General features: G+C 44.0%; 1 long non-coding RNA gene across 1 annotated transcript in view; it reads right to left on the bottom strand.

Annotated features, from left to right (window-relative positions):
• Positions 1 to 2,210: 2,210 nt before the first annotated feature.
• The window catches only part of LOC120506027, a 35,210-nt gene continuing 18,604 nt past the window's right edge, over positions 2,211 to 18,816 (bottom strand). The window contains exons 2-4 of the long non-coding RNA XR_005628409.1: positions 6,939 to 7,035; positions 3,873 to 4,020; positions 2,211 to 2,895 (exon numbers count right to left, since the gene is read on the bottom strand). This is a non-coding gene — a long non-coding RNA (uncharacterized LOC120506027). The remainder of the gene's footprint in view (positions 2,896 to 3,872; positions 4,021 to 6,938; positions 7,036 to 18,816) is intronic.

Raw genomic sequence — 18,816 nt, 5'->3', positions numbered from 1 at the left:
CCATGGGGCTGCTGGGGCAGAGCCCTCCGTGCCTGGAGCTCAGCCTGGCTGGGGCTGGGCCAGCAGCCCTCGGGTCCCCACGGCCACTTTCCTTAAGGCTTTTTATGCTTTCATTGTGTTTGACATTTGGAAGGCTGAGCCTCATTCCAGGCGGGCAATCGCCGGCACCAGGCTGGAAATGAGCTCTGTAAGATGGAGAACAGATGAAAAAGGGAAAAGAGTGACCACAAAACTAAAATGAGATGTGAGGCAGATTTTTGTCTCACGTGATATCTGTTCAAACAAGAACCTAGAAACCAGAGACCTTAAAAATGAGAGCAAATGTGGTCTCTCTTTACCCTTTGGGAGACAGAGACATACTTGGTGCATTTGGTGCATTTGATGCTCAGAACACAAATTCCCCTGCTGATGTTCCAGCAGTGCTGCTTGCAAGGTCAATGCTGCTTTTGTGAGTTTATTTTTTATAACCCAGCTTTCCTTCTCTTTCACCATTCTGAATAAATGCTGTTTTCTGCCAATATCAATTGGCTACTGGAGGAACAAACTCCTGTACCATGGACCAAGGAAAGGCTAAAGAAAAACACTGCTCCTGAGCATCCTCCTGGACTGCTGGAGCAAGCAGGCAGATGGCTGAATTTGAGTGTTTGTGTCTGTCGGTGACAAACTAAATTTCACTTGCAAGCTCAGTTTCTGCCTTTCTCAGCCTCTTAATGAGGCTGATGTTCCTTCTGAGAATGTCAAACAGTGGCTTCAAAATAGAATAAATTCTTAATAATGTAATCAGATAGTTAAACATAAGCACTTGCAAAAATTTTGGCATTAAGTGTTCTCATTAAAGTCGGTTTCTTCCTTGTTTATGCCAAATAGGGCTAGGAATGCTGAGGCAGCAGGATCTGAGTCTCCTTCCAAACCGCCCCAGATCCATCCTGAAATGATGTAGCAGTGCTGAGAAAGCCAAGCCCACGTCCAGTAATGTTTTAATTGAGTTGGAGCTGAAATGGTGCCCAGAGGGTCTGTGCAAGGCCAGGCTGGTTTGGCCTGGGAGCGAGCAGCCAGCTGGAATCCCAGAACCTCCTGAGCTCATCTCCCCAGCAGGATCACCGGGTCCAGCCCTTGGCCCTGCACAGACACCCCGAGAACCACACCAAGACCTGTGGCTGCAGAAACCTGCACCTCAAAAGGCCAGGGGAGGGGGAAGATCTTCCCTCTAGGCAACGAAAGCTGAGGCACAGCAAGTGTTGCCTCTGCTAGTGGAGATTCTGGAAAATCAGTCATGATTTCTGCACTGGGGGAGTTTTTCTTAGGATCACAGTGCTGCCCTGAAGCTTTTTTGAAAATCACTTACCAATGTGAGATCACTCCTACTGATCTCATTTACACAGGACTTTGTTCTGGGTGTTATTTTTCATTAAATAGGATTAATTTTGAAAGGTTAAAATGCTAAAGAAATTACAATACTGAAAGCATGTTACAAAAAAACTAGGAATTTTTTTATTTTTTTTTTAGTAAGGAGTCAAAAATTATATCCCAGTGTAAGGTCCACTCTAGGCTGCAAAGCCTGGCTCACAAAAGGGTCTGGAAAATAAAGATGAACTGATTCTGCTGAACCCACCAACATGGGTTTAATTGCTTGCTTGGTTTTGTTTCTTAGACAGAAATATATAGAGGAAATCAAAATGGGAAATTAACAGAACTGTAGCTTCCCTTCCAAACATCTTGGTGGAAAACCCTCAAAGGAAGAATAGTACTTCTGTGAACATGAGTCCTCCAATATACTGTGCTAATGGTTATTTCTCCTGTACCAATGTATCCTGAAATGCATCCTGCAAGGAGGATGGGAAAAGAGTTTTAAGTGGAGACTAGGAAATATTTTTACTTAATCAAGAGGATAATATTAAATGACTCATAAAACAGTTGGCCAGTTGCAGTAAACAGAGGTTGGGAAAAAGGCAAAGATATTCCCTTGGTTCCCCACCCCAGTGGTTTTAGGAGTAGATTTCTAAAACACAACAGCCTTGATGAAGAAATGGGATTGAAGTAAATGATGCCATGTCCTGAGAGGGGAGTGCACACAGAGATCTCAGCTCAGAGGGGCAGCAGCGAGGCAAGGAGGGAACAGCACGAGACAGAGAAGGGAACCTTTCTCCTGCAAAGGAGCAGGGAGAGAAACTCCACTTAGAGCCAGGCTGTACTGTGCAAAGGAGCAGGGAGAGAAACTCCACTTTACACTTAAAATGTACTTGGGACTCTGGTGGTGAAGAAAAGCCTCTTTTGGATTCTGGGAAAACCATTTTAGCCCCTTCAGGATATTAAAAAAGGAGAGGAGCTGAGCTGGGCGTTGGGTACTGAGGCATCCCAGCTTCAGAGTGCCTTCAGTGACCTACTGAATTCAGGGGACTTTTAATGAGCACTGGCTTCAGGGAGAAAGTAGTCCAAGTGGTAATTAGACATTTACTGAGATGACCAAAATAAAGGCTGCAAAGTCATTTTAAAACTGATAGGCTACCTTTTGGAATATTTTTCCTAGATGAGTGCCATGAGTTTCACTGCATTCCTCTCTGCTTTCAGCCAAACTGGGATTTAATAGATTTCAGACAAACTATAAATGGAGAGATGTATGTACCTGTGGTGGTTTCTCATACCTTTATTTATTATAAATAAGAATACCTGCAAGGCCTTACAAGCATTTGCTTTGCTGCAGCTGTTTCCAAATGCTTTTTCCACTTCAAGGCTGGGGATGAAGGCAGGTCTGAAAACACCACCACACAAACGTGGATGGTGGATGTGGTGGTTTTTAATTGCACATTTCTGTCTCCCTTGCAGAAGCTGAGCAGTTTCTCTGCAGTGCTGAATTCAGCCCCACTGCTCTGTCTAACCCCCAAGCTCACCAAATTCCTGCAAGGAAGAAAACCAACTGCCTGTAAAATGGGGACTTGCTCCAGGAATCCAGCAAAATGCTGATGCCCATTTCTAATTTATTAATTGAACCCTTGAAAGCGTTGCTTTGGCAAACAGCTCTTTTGTAGCTCTGATAATTACTGAATAGGGATAATCCAGCCTTCCTGCTATTCCATGGTGTACTGGGAATATACACATTGAATCATCTGGTGCCCCAAGTTTGGCTCGGATGCCAGGATGAGTTAGTGCATAGTTAAATATCTGGCAGATTAATAAAAAGCATTCCCATCCTCTTTCCATGTGCAAGATACTTGCAGTGAAAATATATGTGAGGAAAATAAAGTATTGGAAAAATAAAGCCATCTGGTGTGAGAACAGCAGAGCTTGTTGAGAAAATGGTGTCTGCTCTGAAATGGGCACAAAACAAACAAACAAAACCCCTCCCCATGATTCTAATTTCTTCCAGTTGCCTTAGTTCAATAAATGTATTCCATCCTTTTCCTCTCCTCCACTAAAATCTTTTAGTTTCCAAGATTTAGAAGGAAGAGCTGCTTTGAAATGAGTAATTGAACCATTCAGTTTTCATTCCTTAGGACAGAAACAGGATTTTTTTTCCTAAACAAAATGATTGAGTGTAAGGTTTGACTCCTGCAGGAGTTCATCCAAAAAATGCATAAATCTGTGAAAAGTTTATATTTAAAGACAGAGGCATTTTTCAGTGAAAAATATTAAGTTTGAAAACTTAAATCTGAAAGTTTCAACCAGAAATAGTGGACAGGGTCCAAAGGCAACTTGAGTCAACAAATCACTGAAGAAAAGCCATAAATGGCATAACATAATCCTGAAGGAAAATTGAAATGACAGCTCTATGGCACAAAAAAAGTGAGTTACAATTACAAATCAGGCTGTCAATATTTTGCTCCTCCACCAATCCAAGTTTACTGAAGAAAATTCCAGCTGCTCTCCAATTTTACCTGGCATTGGGAACAGCAACGAGCCCATGGCAGGTAGGAACCACTGGATGGATGGAAATGGGAGCAGGAAGGGTCTCATTTCTCTCTGCCCACCACACTTGAGCAACACTTTGAAGAGTTTCCATCATAGCTGACCTGAACAGAAATCCTACATAAAAGGAGAAAAATCAGTATCCTGTTAGTGTTTAGCTCAGGTCCCAATTTCATGTGTTCAATGTTGACTTACAAAGTTACTGAATTAAAAAGCACAAAATTTCTAAAGTCAAATAAAAACTTTATATCCTTTCCCTTTCCAGCTACCACCATCATTCTGTGCACTCCAAATAGTTGTAATTAACTAGTGACAACTCTGGGGCAAGGAAGAGCAGAGGCTCTACAAAAACTACAGTTTTAGAAATAACCCTTTCCAGCTACCACCATCATTCTGTGCACTCCAAATAGTTGTAATTAATTAGTGGAAACTGGGGCAAGGAAGAGCAGAGGTTCTACAAAAACTAGTTTTAGAAATAACATAGCTCAAATGCATCACTCTGCATATTTTTTTAGAAATACACGTTGGCAATGTAATCAAATATTGATCCTCCTCTAAAAAGCCATTGTTACAAATTCATTCTCACCTTCAGATGTTCAATGCCAGATTTTCTGAAGATTCATCTTGACAGAATTTCAGGTTTTATATGTGATGTAAGATTTGTTCTTCCTTTTTCTCAAGGGTCTTCCTTGACTGTCTTTACCAACTGAATTTCCATGCTCAGGAGAGGAGGTTTGCAAGGACTTGCATTACTTGCATTGCTAAAAGCTGGGTTGCCTGATATCTCTCAGGCTCCCAAAGTTCACATTCTGAATTTCACTCCCAAATTTCACATTCAGCACCCCGTGCCAGTCTGCACCAGCCCTGGTGCTTTCAGCTGGAGTGAAGAAACTGGACAGGTGGGGACAGAAACCTTTTTAATTTACACTTCTTAGTGACCTAAAAATGCTTATTCAGAGACTCATTAAAGCTGGTATTATCCCTACCTCTGTTCTGGAAAGCAATTAACCAGTTTAGAAAGTGGCACATCCCTAAATGCTCTCTCCAGTCACAGAGATTAGGAACCATCACTCTGGATTAGGCAATGGATTACAACATGGAGAAAAAGAGACTTGGCTGGAAGGGTTATGTCAAGAAAAGGAAATGATGCCTTTTGATTGATGCACCCAATTAAAACTGTCTGAAAGAGCTCAAAATTCAATCACAGGCACAGGGAAGTGCTCACAAATGCTCTGAACAGCTATAACTGTTCATACAAATTATTTAGGAGAAATATTTGTAGAAGAAAATGTGTGGGAGAAAAATCTAAACTTTGCTCAGTCAGTTCTGGAGTGGAAACTGCCAAAAGTCATTAAATTATTCACTAACCATCATTTGTTCAGCTCAGTGTATCACAAAAGTTATTGATTAGGAACTTTGTAGGAGTTGGATGTATTTACAGAAATGTGTTTTCTCTTCCTTCTTGTTACTTTTTAGCATGTTGGGATTTTCTTAAAAAAAGGCAGAGGGATTAAGTTGTGCATTATTTATGGCAAATGCTCCCTGCTCAGATCCTGAGCTAATGGGGATGGCACCATGAGGATTTTTTAACTATTCAATATTGCATTTCACTTTTCTAAATGAACAGCCTTTGCCTAAAAAATACATTGGAGATGATGAGAGAAAAGCCAAGCAAAAATCACAGACATAATACTTTTGAAAGAGTAAAAGCTTCCTGGTGGATGTTTATCAAAATCTCTGTTGTCTGAAAAGCAGAGTTGTTTTTTTCTTTTTTTCCTCTATTTACTTCAGCACAGCAGAACTTTCCCCAGATGGGATTCAACAGCTTTTTACCTTAGAGCAGCACAAATTCTTGACTCTGAGACTGCGCAGTGCTGGGTATTGTTTATTATAAATCCTTGGAAGTGGCTGGCACCTACAGAAGGATCCAGTGGCCATTAATGAATTAATTTCTATTACAGGGGATCAGAAACTTTTCACTGTTCACTAACAGACAAAAATGCCTCATCTTGAACCCTGAATTCCAAGTGTGTGGGAGGAGGTTTCCTCCCAAAACCACAAAATGCAAATCCCTGTTTCCAACTGTGCAGAGGTGCAGGGCTCCTGCAGCACTCACTGAGATCAGGGAGGGACAGGAGGGCGGCCAAACGTCTCGTCTGACTGGTGTGGGATGGAAGTGGAGAGGAAAGTAGGACGAGGAGTGCTCACCCTCTGATTACTCTGCTCTGGCATATGCTTTTAATCTCTCGGAAGGAGCGGGAGAGTTTAAGCCTAGAGAGGATTACTGTGGTAGTTTTCTGTTACTTGTGCTTTGTAAACGGAGGCTTAATGTTTTAAGTGCCTTACCCTGTCCCAAATCTCCCCAACTTTGGCATGCTGTTATTTCTGGATTTGGCCCCTATGCAAAATCAAAGGTAGTAAAATTCCTTTGGATGAAAACCCAGCCTGTGGGTGGGGATCTGTGAGAAGCTGATCTCTGGCTGTGATTCTGAAACTCCTCCAGTGGAGTCCTGTGCTGCAGATCTGGGAGCAGGAGGTGTGGAGGGAGGTGCCAGACTGTTCCTGAGAATCCAGCTCAGCACAGCTATTGTTACACAAGAATATGCAAAATAATTGGGGCTGATTTCAGTGTCACTCCTGGGAGTTTCTGTGCCGGCAGCCACAAATCCTGGATGCTGAATGCTAACATATGCCAGGATGGGAAAGGCCTGTTGCTTTCAGTGTAAATCACTTTACAGTCTGTATTTCCTGCAGGCTGACAGAATCCACCGTGGCAGCACCAGGAGAACACTGGGCACTTCTCACTGAGGGGCTGGAGAAAGTTGATGACTAAAAATGACAAAATCATCTTTCTTTTTAGGGCTTGTCCCTTTTCCAGTTACTTTAGGAAGGTTCTTACATTGCAATGCTAAGCCCTTTTTCACCAGTGGCCAGAAAGCAACAGATGTTTGAGTGTTGCAGATTATTTAGACAATTTCTTCCTAGTTCATAACTGCTGAAGCATCAGAACAAGGAAAATGCAGAGCAGTGCTTACCAAGGCATTAGGGTTGAGGTTCAGTGTCCACAACTGGAGTTGCAGGAATTAAGCAGAAGTGATTTTTAATGAGGAATTGCAATTGGTTCCTTGCTCCCTGGCAAACCGAAAAAGACACAAAATCAATCAAAACTCAGTGCAAATTATTCATCTGACCTGGCTGAGTTTAGCACAAACAACCCAACGTGGCAGCAATAAAAGGCCCTTTGCTCTGAGGGGCAGCAGAGCCCTGAACCCAAAGCTCAGCTGAGTTAGAAAGCTCCAGTTTGGGTCTCAGGTCCTTTCCCATCCCAACTAAACAGACACTTGCAATTTCCCAGACTCTTCAGGGAATACAGTGGGTGTTTAATGCAGGGAAAAAGTGCAGGAACCACCAACATTTCACACCCAGTCTTAAAAAAGGTACCAAGCTGGATTAGGAGAATCATGAATCTTTCAGATGAACAAATGTTCAAATCCTGGAGCAGTGTGCTGGTGAGACAGAGGTTTAATGAACTCTTTAGAGGTGGTATAAATTGGCACAGCTTCAATGGAGCCCACAAAAAAAAAAGGCCTTGGCTCTATATAAATATACAGTAATGATCTCCCTCTCTTCTGTTGGGAAGCTTTTATCCTCAAAAGCCACGTTCCATGCGAATTATCTTCATCATTTTCCCCCATTTTAAGCTACAGGCTCTGGCCTCTCTATTTAACTGTAGCACTTTCTATCGGAAAATCAGGCAGTGCTTTCTAAGGGTAGCTCATGCATTGAATTCAGCTGTCACAGCTACTTGTGCTGCCTTGGGTAATTGGTTCCTCACAAATCTTTATCTAAAATATAAAGGCAAATAACTTTTAAAAACCTTAACCTAAACGGAAGCAGTAAATTAGCTCACAAATTTCTTTTACTGCTGCGTTTTGGTTGGATTTACTCAGCCCATAAATCAGAGCTGGGCAGGACGTTTGCAGGGTGATGGTCACGAGGGGCTGAGCCTGGAGCCATAAATGCTAAAGCTGAGGAGCCTGAACCAGGAATGATCTCAGCTCTCCTCCACACAGGGTCTGCAGGTTCTGCTGCTTCCTCGGGATCACAGCACTCTGTCTCACATTTTAAACATTTCAGGGACAATTTTTTAACTGTAGGATGGGAGGAGGTTTGTGGGGGCCCAGATTTCTCTAGTGAGCAGTGGTTGGAGCCACCACTCAGACCACAGGACAGCAGAATGTGGCTTCCTCTTTAGCCCCTTTGGTTTGAACTCGTGTGCACAGAAAAGTGCTGGGAAGCAGGTGGGGAAAAGGGCAGGAAGAGCAAATGAAATTGTGGCTGAAAGAATTGTGGGGGAGTTTCAGGCAGGGCAAGGCAGAGGGCCTTGCTGTGCTGAACCTCCTGTCTCCTAAAACACATTTCCAGGAATTGTCCAACCCCCAGACTGTTAAGCCTTAAGAAAGCAAAGATTTGGGCTGTAAACACTTTGGTGAGGTCAGTTGGTGGTTCTGACTCTGAAGCTGCTGTTTGTTTTGTCCTCTCAGTGCAGTGGGTCCTTGCCCTTTGAATCTGACTGAACTGTGTCTGGCAAACCAAGTTCTGGGATTGTCTTGTAAAGGTCACTCGAGCTCCTGGGTGCTCTTTCAACCTGCAAGGCTGAGGAGATCCATAAAATAAAGATTTGCTTCTGGTCCTCAGTGCTGCTGGCTAAAAGCAAAGGAGAGTTCATGGAGGTGCACAAGGAACGTCCCAGGCTGTGGAATTGATTCACCTCAGGGCCAATTCCCAAGCCTGCAGCAGTCCTGTAGGATCATGGTGTGGCTTTGCCTGAATAAAATCTGCTGAATCCCTCATGCAAGTCCTGGAGAAAGGGACAATCCAACACTGCCAGGACTGAGGCACCCAGCTGTGAGGGACTGGAAAGATGGGTGTCCTGAGACAATCTGGGGGGCAGGGTCAGGCTGGGCCTCATCCTGCTCCACACCCCATTCCCAGAGCTTTATCCCAGCCTGGCAGTGCCCACACCTGCCCTTGGAGCCCCAGTCCAGCTCCTGAGGGCCGAATGCAAGGGAATCCCACCTGGGGGAAGGGCCAAGGGGTGATTAGGGCACCTGTGTTGGCACTGTCACCTCCTGCAATTCCCATCAGCTGAACACTGCTGGAAGCCAGGGGTTGGTAACGTGATTTTCTATATCTTTTCTGTCTTTCTCTCCTTCTTCTAATTCCCTCTTCTTGGAATTTTTAGGTAAATTAAAATGGGCTTAGTTTGCTAATTCTTTCAGAAGTGTTTTATGTTGCTTGAATGTTGCACTAAACCTTTTGCCACAGTTCTCTGATTTTCTGAAGTTGCCAGTAAAGTCTTCAGTGTTGTTTTGACCTCTGGAGGGTTATCTTCTCGGTATTTCCCCCCTGTGTCTAACTCAGAGTACAGGAACCATTGTAAGTCCTTTAAAAGCCTCATCAGGTGACTTTTCTGGGGCCTTACAGCAGCTCAGTGGATTGAGGATGGTTGCAGGTAGGAGTAAGTCCTTGTTGGAATATTCCTGATTTTAAATACTGTACTAAATCTTATGTTCTCTGTTATTGAAGTAGGTCAAGGAGTTTGTTTTCTGGCATTTCCCCTCTGAATCTCTTATATTTTTGCAGTCAAATTCTTCTTAAAGTACTTGTAAAGTATTTTAAAATTCAGGGGTTTTGTTCTTGTACTGCACCAGCACTTGGAGAACAGGGTTGTTGGGGTGTTAAGACTTGAATTTGTATTTCAGTAGTGTTGCTTGAAGATGAACTTCAGAAAACACACGTTTTTCTGGACCTGGAGTGCCTTGTTCTGTACAGCAGCTGTTCTGTAAATGTTGAGGTTTTTATTGATGTCTAATAGCAAACTGTTAGACAAATTCACCCAGTTTAGCCAACAACTGTTGTGTAATACAGAGAAGATGAAATAACTGAATTTTCCCTTTCTATGCTGGGGTTGAATTTTTGCCTCACAGTATTCAAAATATGTTTTCCTCAGAGGGAGATGCTATTCTAGAGTTCAGTGAAATTATGACACCAACACTTTAAAAGCTCCTTGACACCAGTTTGCAGTAGATTTTGTTGCTAACTCAGAATTGTCTCCATGGTTCCCCCAGTCTCTGAATTCCTCTGTGATGTCAGAGCATTTGTCCATGTCTTTCCCATGCCATGTAAGTTCTGTATCATGTATAACATTAGACTGGTGTGAGGTGTGATTTATGTGATTGCTGGAGCTAAAGCATGAGAAGGAACAGCCAGTATTTAACTTCCTCACATTCCTCTGTCCTAACGCAGAAAACCTTTTATACACAAATCTTTCAAGTGCTTCTGGCTCAGGTTCTGCATTTTCCCTTTTGTTTGGGTTCTGAATCCCTGCACACCAGCCCTGGTCAGCCTGACCTGTTTCTGCCACCTGCACTCCACAGTACAGATTGTGCAGAAATTCTTGAGCAGAAATCCTTCTCTATAAATCCCATGCCCATCAACACGTGAAATGTGTTGTTCTTCTTTCTGAGCTGTAAATATTTTTAAAAGCCATTTTGCCATTTATGTTCCCTGTGGGCTTTTTCCAGTACAGGTCTGCTGTTTGTATTTTCCAAGTCACTTCTTTTGCTCCTGCAGCTCAAATATCAGCAGATCAATTGGGTGCTGCATTCTCAGTCTCTGTTACAAATTCCTCTACAAACTTGGCCAAATCACTGGATTTTTCAGTGTTCTGTTTGTAAGCTGTGAAATGGCACCTGACTCTTCTCTCGTGGTGTTTTTTATCTTTTCAAAGCAGTGTATGTAACCTTTGCTGAATTATAAATTAAAACTTATTAAAAACGGTAATCATGGCCTGAAATTGTTTGTGACTTTCACATTCAGTGAGGTGGGCAGGGCAAAGCTGCTCATTGCTTTCTTGTAAATTTAAGCCTTACATTCTTTGGGTTAACTGACTTCTCTTTTCTTTGTTTTTCAGGAATGCCAGACCTTGTGCAAATCATGTTGGGGTGCTCTGGACCAGCACTGCAGCTGCAACAGGGCTGTCCCTTACTGTCCCTCGCTGTTCCTGCTCCACCCAGAGCATTCCCAGCTGTGCTGAGCAGGACGTGGTGCTCTCAGGGAGAGGTGAGTGCTGACCAGCTCACTTTGCCATGGTTCCCACCTGAAAGGTGAGTACAAAGTTATTCCTTTCCTCTATTCTTTGACAGCAGTAAAAATGTTTGAGGTTGGTTGGGGTTTTCCAGGTTGGTTTGTGGTGTTTTTTTGCTTGTGGGAGTTTCCAAAGAGGCTTATGGCCACACAGGGCTGAAGGAGAAGGAATCCCTCTCTCTGGCTTTGTGCAGTCCTTGCACAATGGGGTGCTGAAAATCCCCCAGTGCTTTATAGACTAACTAAAACTAATTATATTTGTCTTTTAATTGAGCCCCTTTGGGACAGCAGCTGGTGCAGTTTGTGGATATTCATTACTTTTTTAGTGCCCTCTCTCCTGGGTTTAGCTGGCTTCTTTTTTTGGCATATACATGTGGTTCAGCAATCAGTATTTCCCTGTCACTGCAGAGCAAGTTCTGGAATGGGCCAATTCCAGCCTGGGAGGGGGAGCAGCCTTTGGCTGGGCATGGGAAGGGACACATGGGCTTCAGAGCTCTTGAGGGGAGGCTTCAGTGTTTGCACCAAAGAGAGTCTATGGAACCTCAGCTCCCTCAAAAGAATTAATTTGATATTTATTGTGTGAGAGATTTTGAGCAACCTGGAAAGGCTGGTGAGGGTGGGGAGATGCAGTTACTTTGTTTCTGTAGATTATCTGGAATGTTCTTACATCCTTTTCCCTGAAAGCACCCTCTGAGTGTTGGATGCTGATTTGGTCCAACAGCTCCTGAGAGACCAGTTCTTTCTGGGAATGTCCACATGGACACATCCAGTATGGAAAAGAAAGCATAGTCTGGCTCCTCAGGTTGGAGAGAGGCTGGTTTACAAGTAACCATGGCAACCAGGCTGTCACTGGGAGCATCAAGACATTTTCATACCAAAAATAAAAAAGCACAAACACAAAACAGACATTCCCACTCCAGCCAGTTTTGAGATCCTGCTCTCAGTTTTGTTCCTCGAGGATGCTGGCAGCAGTGGCAGGTGAGGAGATTTTTCCCTCCTTTATCTCCTGCATCAGCAGCAAATGTTCCTGCTGATAAACCTAATAATGGCATCCAATTAAAAGGGGATATTTGAGTTTCAAGTTGAAGAAATTCTGAAGATGATTTTATGTTCACCTTAAAAAGTTTCCATCTGTCACACACTTCCCAAGCCAGTATGCTCACATCAATATTTATATCACCCAGCCCAGTGTTTTCACAGAAAAGCCATTAATACAACATATCAGCTCTGGTGACAAGTTACATTTTATTGCTGTCAACAAACAAAGATGTTCTTTGTCTGCAAACTCCCCTTTTTCCCTTCTTTTAATCAACCGTTAGGTTTTAGTTTTGAAGGAAATGTGTAGATGTGCTTTCCAATGTTTTCTGGAGGGCTACTGGAGACATGACAGATGGAGCTTGTAGGAGCTGATGGAAGGCACTGATTAATTTTCCTAGGAGATGAAATAACAGTTTAGGTGTAGGTTCTTTGCTTGGGATGATGAAACTCACCGAATTCCTAAGGAGAACCAGGGAACTTCAGGAGGTGAGTCTCTGAAATAAAGATTTCATTTTGAAAACACCTCAGAGTATTGATCATGGCACCATTGTTCTGGTTTAATTCCATTTGTACTTTTCCCACTGTAAAGGGTACAGGAGCCAGACCAAAGCCATCATACTTGGGAGTCTCGTGTCACTGTACACTTGCAGCTGTCCCTGTCCTGCTCACAGGGGCACCCAGGGCTCTGCCACAGCTCCTCACACCTCTCTCCACCACTCACCCCTGCAACTTGACATGAGATGTTACAGGAGCCCTCTGGAAAACCAGTGTTTGGATGCACTCTGTGAACCGTGTCACTGTTTATTTTTCTTCCCATGCCGATGACTCTGTTAAGAGGGTTATCAGCGTGTATGGAAGTAAGATACTTGATGTAAGTAGATTTTTTTTTAAACAAAAAAATGTTTTAAAAAGCTACTCATGCCAGTGGAACTCGTCAACTGCAGTGGTTTTAGTTGGGTCTAAGCAGCAGTGGAATATCTGTACCAAACATGTCAGCTCTGCAGCTGGTTAATGGAATTGATAACTGTGTAACGATCCCCTGCTAATACCCAATTTTTAAGCCACTTAAAATCAGATAAAATAGCTCCATTCCACAAAACTATCCATTGAGATAACTGTGCCTTATTGTTCAGAATTCCCTTTTTCAGTCCTTGTGGAGCTGTCCAGCTGCCAGATCTGTTACAGCAGCCAAATGACCTGCACACACCTGCTGTTATTCCTTACCATGGGCTCCGGGGGAAAGGGGGGAGTTCCTGGGAATAGTCCTGAACTCCATTGAATTTTGGAGCTGATTACAGAGACTCCCATTTCTCTGAAGGAAGAGTGTGTCATCCTTGGTGTTCTGCCAGGTTCTGTTAATTGCTCTTTATTAAGAGCAGCCCCAGGCACAAGGTAATCTGTACAGAAACCACGATCCATCCTGACCGAGCTGCATCCCACGGCTTGGGAGGAACCTGCTGCAAGGCTCAGCCAGGTAAGATTCTCTCAAAGGTGCAGAAAAACCAAAAGCAAGGGGGTCTCCTCATGAGGGTAAAGAAGCTCACGTTTTTAATTTTCTGTTCATCAATTTCCTCTCTCATTCTGATGTGTGGTGCATCTCCCATCTCACTTGGAAAAGCAAGGGAGAAATGGAAACACACCCAGAGATAACAGCACTGTTCTGACAGTGCCCGTGGTGGTTTCCTGATCACCCTCACTGTGCTCACTCCTTGGGCTCTCATTTGGAGGTCATGGCTTTGAGTATCTCTCTGAACAAAGCACAGAGCTATGACCAAAGTAGAGGGAAAGATTCTAGACTAGGATCAAAAAGTGGAACTCTTAAAAATCCTCTGCAAGCCCCAAGAGCCCACAGCTGTCCGTATACAAACTGTAGCTGTAATTTGTGTAGCCTGAAGGTCTGGCCAGTCCATGAGCTCTTGTTCCAGCTCGTGTAGACTGCAGGCATCTCAGTGGTTCATCCAGCTCCAGCTCACTTTAAATTGGGAGCTGGTGAGCTCCCGACAATGCACTGGGGATTCCAGCTTTACTGAGCTCAATATTAACTCCCACTGACTCTGAAGGCATTGGGATTGTGTGGCCAGTGCCCAATACAGTGACAGTCAGAAATCAAAAAAAAAAAACAACAAAGAGAAATCCATTTTTTTTCCTTGTCTACTTTCAGTTTTACAGCAGCAGCACAGTGAGGGAATGTTGCATTTGTGCTCTTCAGCTGGATGTGCCATTAGATATTTTGGTTGTCAGTGTGGAAAAAGGCAATTTGAAGTAATCTACTGAAAAAATAATTTTGAAGGTGTTTTTAATGTCTTGCTTTAAGAAAGAGAGTGGCTGAAGCTTGGATTCAGGTAGCACATGCAGTTGCCTGTCCTGAATGGAAATGCCAGTGTGGTAATTAGACCATGAAGGACAATACTAATTTTAAGGTGTATGTGAGTGAAGAAAAAAAAGATTGAAATAATCAACATGTGAAATCATAAGTGAATCCAGTTTCCTTGGCAACTTCTGCTGTGCAGCCTGAGTATCCCTGAGAATTTCACCTGGAAGCAATGGGCAGCAGGTACTTACTGGAAATGGGAATGCCTTGGAGGGAGAGCAGTGGGAAACTCTGGTTCAAACCTGTTTCATGTGTGGTTTTGTTCTTCCCATCGAGCTCTGTGTCATTGTTTTCACTTCCCACTGAAGTGAAAGTTGGTGCTTCTTTTCCCTGGCAGAGGTGGATATGGCACTGGGAAGAGCAGTGGTAAGTTTGTTGAAGTCCCTTTTTTCCCTTGGGAAACTGAATGGTCATTAAATTGTGTTACATAAATAGTTACAGCAGAAGAGGCTTTCGTTAGAGATAGACCAAAAGCAGCTGAACAAGCAGTAGAAAACTATTTTGCTTTGGTGTTTCAGATACAGCAGTCCCTACAGCCATGCTCTGGACTGATGTCTTCATCAGTCCCTCTGCTTCCAAGCACTAAGTCATCACAACTGAAGCTTCAATGAGCTCAAAAAGCTTAAAAAAAAGAGGAAGTGTTGGGTTGTTTAGCTTTTCCCATCCATCATTTCAATCTTTGCATGATCTCTTCAAAGATTTTCTTTTTAATAAAAATGGAATTTCTCTGCAGTCCCATGAGAGGTCCTTTCAGAGAGAAAATAAAACTGAAAGACCTAAAAATCAGAAGGAATGACAATGAAATTGGGTTACAGATTTAATTGGCTTTAATTGGAAAACCAGCTACTGGAAAAAACCCTCAAGTGTAGCTAAACAATACTGCAGGTCAAAGGGAGTTCCTGAGGAAGGGGGAAATTGTTACAGGGGATCAGGAATGGACCAAGGGATGTTTAAGCCAAAAGAGGAAAAAGGGAATAATTTGCTTTATACATCTCCACATAAACACAGTTTTTTGTATATATATGTGTACATAAATACATAAATGCCATTGCCTACTGTAAATCTTTTTAAATTTCTTGTACAAAACATCATTATTGGGATAAAAAGTTGAAATATACTCTTTAATAATCTCTCTTCCCTTGCCTTTCTTATCTGTGGCACCTGCAATAAAGGTGGAGCTAATTCTGTTTCATGTTTGGACACACCTTTTGATTTGATCACAGCAAACTGCCACAGCACTGTTGCTGGAGGGTTTTTTTGGATGAGTATCCCAGGGTACTTCCCAGGGGCAAAATGCCCTTTGGAACCCAGGGCCAGCTCAGGCCAGAAGGGCAGACTTGGCACGTGGGCTCAAAATCCCTTTTCTGTGCTGGTTGTTGACAGCAGCAAAGGCTCTACAGGAGCTGGGTGTGCTGAAAAGGACAATTTATTGTGATTCTAGAGAACTGTGATCAGGATTTACAACTCCAGTGCTTCCTTGCTATAACCAACACCAGATGGTAAATGGAGGAGTTTGTCAGGTATTTCTTTAGTTTCTCCAAGGTGCTGGTACCAGATCTAATGCCAGCTGCTCATCTTAATATGAATACTTCCTGGTGTGTTAACTCAGCCTAATCCCCTAAAATAGCCACTTTTTTACTGTAATTTATGTGTGACCTTTGTGAGCAGAGTATCTGAGAACACAGGGAGGTTAATGAATTCTGTCTTTTCTCACCAGTGTGAGGCACTGAAGTAATAATCCCTCATTAGAGAAGGGAAAAGAGGGCACACATCATGTCCAATATTTTAGCCTGTGCCAGAGCTGTGAACTAAGCCCAGCTCTCCAGAGCCAGGCTCAGAGCTGAAGAAAACAGGTCACATTGCTCTCACCAGACCATCCATGGGATGAATTGCAGTGCACATTTAGAAAGCACTGCAAGTTTTTGCATCCAGGATAGAAATTTTCCTCTGCAGATTTTGCCTTTATTGCTCTTCCCCCAGCTCCCAGGGTGGTGGTGTTGTGCTGTGGAGTGCCAAGGTTCCGGGGCAAAACAGGGCTTGGGGCAAAGACAGCAGAGGCTTTTCCTCTCCTGAAACCATTCTGTGTGGCTCTGGGCCAGAGGAAACGCCTCTCTCATGACAGAGGCAGTGCTGAAACACTGCACAACCTTCCCATTACCTCTGGGGCTTTGTTAACTTGGGAGAACATTTGCAAATCAAGTGAAGTGACTTTGCTGCTGCCTCCCGTAGCACAACCCCCTGCCAGGGCATTGCAGAGCATCACATCAGGCACAAACCTCACCCCTGCTGGCATCACAGCAGAGTGGGGCAGGACCTGCAAGGCACAGGGGTGATCCTCTTCCCTTCTTTCCGTTTGCTGTTACCAGCTTTTCTTCCTTCTGCTTCTGCCCTTCCATCCTTCTTTCTGTTCTTCTCCCATCTTCCTGTTGTCTTTACACAGTTTTTATCCTTCCTTCCATCCATCTCTCTGTCCTTCCTTCTGCCACTGCTTCCATTTCTCCTTCCTCCTTCTGTTCCTCCATCTGTCTTTCCATCTATTTTGTCTTCTGTCTTTGTCTGTTCTTCCTTCTCCCCTTCCATCCTCTTTTCCATATTTCTGTTCTTCATTTTGCACTCCACTCGTTCCTTCCTTCCTCCTTTTGCTCATGCTTCCATCCCTCTGTTCCACCAGTCTTATTTCCATCCATCTCTCCTTCCCTCTGTTTGCCCTTTAGTGTCCCTTTCTGTCTTTCTTTCCACCCATTCTTTTTTCTTTCTGTTCATTCTTCTGTTTGTCCTTCCTTGCTTCCAGCTGACTCTCCTGCTTTTTTTTTCCTTTTGCCCATCTACTCCTAAGTCTGTCCTCCGTTCCATCCATTCTCACCTTTTTATACCAATTATAACAAATCCATATACTTACAGTGGATAAAACTGATCCTTTCCTCACCAGCAGCAGCAGCAGATCCCCATTTGTGCTCCATTTGGGGCTTCTGTGTGTCCAGCTCTACTTCTGTGTGTCCAGCTCTACTCCCCTCCTTCTGTCCCTTGTCCATGTGCTGCTGGTGGCACCTGGGGGCAGCTAAAGGGCCTTTCCCCACTGCTGCAGGATGAGCTCCATCACCACCATGCAGAGCACACGTGGAGGAAGAAGGATTTGATTGTCACACAAGTTCTGTGCTACAACGCATGACGTCCCAATTAATACCCTGTGTGACTCCCCACCAGCCCCCCGTCCCTCTCCACACTCCTCTCTGATGCAGCTCAGGTGAGCAGAGAGCAGCATCAATAGTGTGGATTCAGGCAATGTGTGCTTTGGCAGGAGCCCCAGCAAGTATTGCTCCCATCCATCTCCCATTACTGTGCTGACACCTTCAAATGGCAGCAGCCTTTACAGGCTGTGTTGGGAATTATCCTGCACCTGCTCGCTAGAATCACTGTCCATGTGTTTATCCTTTCCTGCTCCCATCTTTGTACCACACTGATTTGCCAACAAGGGGGGGAAAAAGGCATTTATCAACACACCACCATTTTGTGCAGCACTCCAGCAGTTCTGAATGGATTCTGTTGGGATCAGATACCCAATATTGTTCATCCAAGAAAAAGAGAAGAGCCCAGGGGTGATAATCTGCAATAGTTTACTGCACACACACACAAACACCCCTCCTGCTTTTTCCCAGCCATAAACTGTAAATGACACTGGTGGGAGGAAAAGGTTTTTCCTCTCTCTGAAACAATTCTCAATACCTGTTCTGACTTGCAGGACCTACATTGATCTGCCTGTCATCCTGCTCCATTTGGAGTGATAGAGCTGCAGGAAAAAGCTTTTCTTTAATTGGGATAATACTGTATTTTTCCTTTAGGAGATAACTGAGGTATGAGGGATGTTATTCCTGCAATAAAACGACTCTGGCAGGTGAAGTCCTGACAGCAAAGCCCTAATTCAGCACTTGCTTAATTGTGCTGACTAAACAGGCCCTGTGCTGAGCTGTGAGCACTGCCGGTGTCCCACGGTGAGACCCAGCACACTGGGAGCTGTTTTTGTGCCCAGAGAAATCCCTGGCATTGAGCTGGGCGCTGGCTCGGAGGGGATGGGGAACTTCCCTCACAGCTGCCCTGGTTCTGGACTGCTCTGAAAATAGAAGGGGTTTTCCTCTTGTTCTGCTCCTGAGTGAGGACTTGAAGCACTGACGTCCATTCCTGCCCTTGCCTGAGGCTGTGCAGTGCCCCCATCCGTGTGTTTGCCCCCTGGCCAGGGGCAGCCAGCTGGGAGGGACCAGCTGCTGAGGACACAGGGACACAAGGACAGGCCCAGGGTGGCTGTGCCAGATGGTGCTGAGCTCCCCAGGGCCCCAGGCACTGTTTGGGGTGACAGTGTC

Source organism: Passer montanus, unplaced genomic scaffold (assembly GCF_014805655.1).
Source record: "Passer montanus isolate IOZ18808 unplaced genomic scaffold, ASM1480565v1 scaffold37, whole genome shotgun sequence".
Classification (NCBI taxonomy): domain Eukaryota; kingdom Metazoa; phylum Chordata; class Aves; order Passeriformes; family Passeridae; genus Passer; species Passer montanus.
Note: the sequence above shows the minus strand (reverse complement) of the source record. Positions and strands in the feature narration are given on the sequence as shown.